This window comes from Pteropus alecto, unplaced genomic scaffold (genome assembly GCF_000325575.1).
Source record: "Pteropus alecto unplaced genomic scaffold, ASM32557v1 scaffold21, whole genome shotgun sequence".
NCBI lineage: Eukaryota > Metazoa > Chordata > Mammalia > Chiroptera > Pteropodidae > Pteropus > Pteropus alecto.
Genome location: NW_006436282.1, coordinates 18,757,336 through 18,762,411, shown reverse-complemented (window position 1 = coordinate 18,762,411; position 5,076 = coordinate 18,757,336). Strand labels below are relative to the sequence as shown.

At 44.4% G+C, this 5,076-nt stretch overlaps 1 protein-coding gene across 2 annotated transcripts in view; it reads right to left on the bottom strand.

The window, feature by feature from the left end:
- Nucleotides 1-5,076, bottom strand: part of SNX10 (sorting nexin 10) — a 55,373-nt gene that overhangs the window by 43,518 nt on the left and 6,779 nt on the right. The window contains exon 1 of one of the 2 annotated variants that reach the window (XM_006912013.3): nt 1,403-1,465. The exons of the other annotated variant lie outside the window; for it this stretch is intronic. The gene's annotated coding sequence lies outside the window, so the exon portion shown is untranslated. Of the gene's footprint in view, nt 1-1,402; nt 1,466-5,076 lie in introns of those variants that run through there. 2 annotated transcript variants of the gene reach the window in all.

Here is a 5,076-nt window from a genome sequence, read left to right as displayed (position 1 = left end):
CCCTACAGGCTTTCATTCTCCAAGTTAACTATTCTCAGGTATTCAGTGGCTCTTACTAACCAGAGTAAGGAAAAATTTAAGCAAGTGTCTTTTCAATGTTTCTAATAAAATGAACCCAAAACCCATATAGGAATAAAAACAGCTACCATTTATGAGTATCGACTATGTGCTGGCACTGTGCGGAATATACTGCATGCCTTGCCTCATTAAATTCTCACAACCACTCATTTTACAGATGAATCCACGAAGGCTTAGAGAGGAGAAGAAACTTGCTCCAGATCACCACGACAAGCTTAGCAACTTGCCCAAGGCCAATGTGAGGACTCAAACACACGTGTTGCCCTATTAACCAGGACTCAGTTTTCAGGTCGCACTTCCAATCCCACTAACCCAGGGCAGCTTGCCCCAACGCCCCCCAGCAAAATCAGTTCCTCTCGTTGTATTTCCCTTGCACCATCATCTTTTCTGTGGTTCTGATCACAGTGATATTTTTACCCTGATTCATGTAAATATTAAATTAATGTCTGTCTCTCCACCGAACTGTAAGCTCAGGGATGGCAAAGCTCCTCACTGTTCTTGTTTACTTAAAATCTCTGGCCTCTATCATACCAGCAGGCATGTAATGGGTTCTCCACATACATTTACACTGACTGAATGAAGAAATGGGGGAAAAACAGTGCTCAGAAATCACCCAGCTGCTTGGGCACTGCACGAATAGACAGCCTAGTGCTCCTCTGCATGTAGGCACCACAATGCCAGCTGCCCAGGCTGAGGGGCAAGAGAATACTGAGCAAAGGTCTTCAGACCTGGAAGAAGCTCTAAAGTATAAAATCTTGTAGCAGTGAGAGAGAACAGCGTCTCCCATTTGCAGGAGAGCAGTATGAGGCATGGACATTTCATCAACCCAATTAATACATTTAAATCACTTTCCTGATTCATTTCGGTTGACTCTTTCCTCTATATATAGCTTAATTCTGTTTTGATCATTTTTCCTGCTATTTTTATCTGCTTTCTTGTCCTCAGATATCTTTTTTCTTAAAATACTTTAAGCAGAATCACATGCCATTCACAAGCTATGTTCTTAACACTCAACTATGAAACTGAAAGCAACTGGAAATCGAGAAAAGTATATGCCCAACAAAAAATAGTTAATAAATCTCAGCACTTCTTCACAAGTCACTGTCGCAAGGAAAGTACAAAGAGTTGATAGAAATATATTTTAAGCAAGTCATATAGCACCCATCCTATATTATACGTATTCTTAATATAAAAATATTAAACTAGTAGAAGCATTGTCTTCACAAGAGTAGACTATACTTTAAGAACATATCCATAGAAAGCTAGTCAAGTCTGAGACAAAAAAGGAATAACTTTTTTTTTTAAAGAAAATTACATTTGCTACCTGTCAAAAATCAGGTTCTCGAGACCTCAGGATTTGATTATCAGTCTGACGACAGCTTCGATCTTACAATACTTTTTCTTTTTATGCCACAAGTGAACAATGAACTTTGAGAGAGAAGGTGGAGACAAGCAAGACGTGGGGTTTTGTTACGTGACTGTTCAGGGGAAAGGGGAAAAAAACAAATTTGGCCACACTGGTTTGGCAGAGCCCCAAATTACGTAAGGCCTAAACTACTTAACTCTTTTTAACATGCAGTCTTTACAAATACATAATTCCTCTGAATAGTCTTTTCAGAGAGTCACAAACATAGCAGGTCCTCCCAGGCTGACAAGGCACTCGGGAAAATCCCAGTTAACCAAGAAGAGTGCTTCCGGAGCATGAAACAATAGCTTTGGGAAGGAAAGAATTCAGTTTATGGGTTAAAACAAGGTCAAGTATGTACTTGATGAGTAAATTCTAGAGATCTGCTGTACAGCAGTATAGTTATCATTAACAGGACTGTATTGTACACTTACGAAGTTGTTAAGAGGGTAGATCTCATGTTAAGTGTTCTTACTACAACAAAATAAAATTTTTAAATAGTCATTTAAATTTTTAAACTATCTGCTAAGTGGTTTTTGAGTTAGCCCTATAGGAAGAACTAAGAGAGAAACACTCTAGGATCCCCTAAAATGCTGCAAACATAGACGCTTCTTCATGCCTCTTCTACACACATACACACATGGTCCTGAGTGATGTGGCACAGTGTATTAATGAAGAAAATGAGGTTCTGTTCTCAAGTCAGCCATCACCTGAGGGTAGAGCTTCACCAAGTGTCTGTTTCTTCAGCTATAAAATGGCAAAAAGAGAGGAAGAAGCATTAAGCTACAATCGTGATCTCAAGGGCCCTGCAAGAGTCTAACGTGAAAGTTTTAAGAATCACGTGTGGCCTACACTTTGAATGAAGTAAATCCATAGCCAGCCCTACACGTGACCACCGGCATCCTGAGTTTCCTCAGAATGTAATATTAAGCAACTCAAACTGCTTCATCACAATGGTCCTACGTCTCCAGTCACTCCTCCTGGCTACTATAATAGCAGTGACCAAAGCTTCAGTCATTTGCTGCAAAAGCTGAATTCCTCCCTCACTTCCTGTGCACAGGACTGAGAAGCAGCCCTAGGTGGCACGCTCACCTGTCGGGACAGCCTCATGCTGAGAAAGACCAGGCACACGTGCAAGCACCACCCAGAGCCCTGGCAGAGGAAAGAGGAACCCCACTGTGTGAGGAAGGGAAAGGAAAAGCAAAAGGCTCTCAGATGTCTCCCTGCCCACTACCCAGAACCAAGGAGACCATGAGCCCAGGCCACAGGGAGACCTTTGTCCTGGTAAACTAAAGGTCGCCATTTAAAATCACAACTTGGCCCTGTCACAGACATTACCATGTTCCCGTAAGCTGTCGTTATATTTGCTTTTGTTCCTTGTTTGTTGTCTGTCCCCACAAAAGCAGGGCAGGCGCTGTGTCTGTTTTATCACTAGTTTTTACTGGTTGCTTGGCGCAGCACCTGCCTTTATGTAGGTACTCCATGAATATGTAATGGATGAATGGATGGATGGATGGATACACGAATGAATGACACCCTATTCACAATAACCCTCTGAGGTGGACAAAGTATTATGGTCTCCGTTTCTCACAGAGAAAAGACACTTAATGGAGATGATGACTTGCCCAAGGACAAACAGGCCAGGGCATTTCCTCATATGACCATAACAAACCCACTCATTATCACCTACCTGTCCCTTTGTACAATTTCACTCATTAGATAATGCAGCAGAGAAGAGGCCTTGAAAGACTGACACCACCATCTAAGTTTTTAGGGGGTAAAAGCAGAAGCAAGAGGAGGAGCAGAGGGAAAACACACAGGGAAGAGGCAGCTGGTCTGGGAAACCCCGATTCCCATTACTGCTGGAAGCGCCCACCCTCAGGATCACTGCCTCTGAGAACCCTGAAGGTCCTGCTGGCTCATCTGCTCAAGAACCAGCTCTACGTGCAGGCAAGCCATAGGTCACAAAAGGCCAAGGCCCGGAGGGAGTTGGCTTCTGAAGGACAGCAGGGATAGTCCGACCATCGGCCCATGGGGACCTGCCAGAGCCACATCGTTGGGGTTTCTGCCTCTCATTCTGCGGGGACACAGAAGAGGCAGAAAACTGGCTCTGGAGTAGCAGGTCGTTACGAGTGTCCACACATGACAGCCAGCTACAGACCCCGGCGTTCTCTCTCTAGAGACACTGAGGCCCAGGAACCTAACACTGCTAAGGTAGACCCTGAATCCAAACCCGCCTGCAGAGTGGCACGGGGAGCAGAGGGGGGAATGGGGAGTGATCAACTAGGTTAGAAGTGAGGCTGCTCGGGGTGAAGAGATCAAGATGCCAAGGTGAGTGGGAAGAAGATTCTGGAGCCAGGGCTCAGAAGCTAAACCCACCTCCCCACTTAAAGAAACCTGATCAGCGCCCTTACTGTACTGGTCGCCGTCCTACCTGCTGAATCCTCAAGATCACTAAGTGAGCATGATCAGTCCAGCTTCCAAGGCCACCATTACCTGGCTCCATGCTCCTAAACGGCCAAGATTCAAGCCCACAGTCGTCAGCAGAACCCTTCTCATAATGCAAGTGACCGCCGCCTCCTCCCAAGCCTTCCCTGATCCCCTCCTGGACAGCTCCTTGCAAATCTCCAAGTCCCTTTTCACATTTGCTCAGCATGATGACCGGCTAGGTTCATGCTGTCTCTCCTCCTAGGTCAGAAAGCCCGTGAAGGAAAGGTTTGGGGTTAGTTCGACATCATCTTCATGTTAGTTTCCTATCGCTGCCATCACAAATTGCCATCAACTTAGTGGCTTAAAACAACACCAAGTTACTCTCTTACGGTTTTGTAGCTCAGAAATCCAACACACATTTCTCCAGGCTAAAATCTAGGCATCTGCATGCAAGGCTCTGTTCCTTCTGGAGGCTCCAGGGAAGAAATTTGTTTCCTTGCCTTTTCTAGCTTCTAGAGGCTGCCGCCATTCCTTGGCTCATGGAATGTGCCAATCTCTTTCTCCATTTTCAAAGCCAACAACATAATCACCTCTCTGCCCTGCTTCCATGGTCATGTCTCCCTCTGACCATAGCCAGAAAATGTTTCCCACTTTTAAGGATCCATGTGATTAGATTGGGCCCAGCTGGGCAACCCAGGAGTATCTCCCCATTTCAAGGCCCTTAACAACATCTGCAAAGTCCCTTTGCCATGTAAGAAAACATATCCACAGGTCCTGGAGATTAGGACGTGGACACGTGTGGGGGCCATTATTCCACTTGCCACCACCTTTGTATATAAACCTTGAACACAGTGGTCACTCAACAAGTATGGAACTGAATCCCCATCAGTTCAGCTGCATCAGCTCCTGAATGTTTAATTAAATTGTCCTTCTTCCACTGGCCTCTGATCATCATGTTCTTCAGTACTGTGTCCCCAAACTGACCAAGAGCTCTTTAGGCTGTCTCCCCTTTTAATAGCCTCAAATTGTGACAGTGTTAGGACATAGTGGACACATAAAGATGTCTAATAATCTGGGAATCAAACAAAATGCTACCTCAAATACTGTTTTATTTTCTATTTTTGTTTTATATTTTACTTTTGTTCGTTTTTAAATTTTAACAC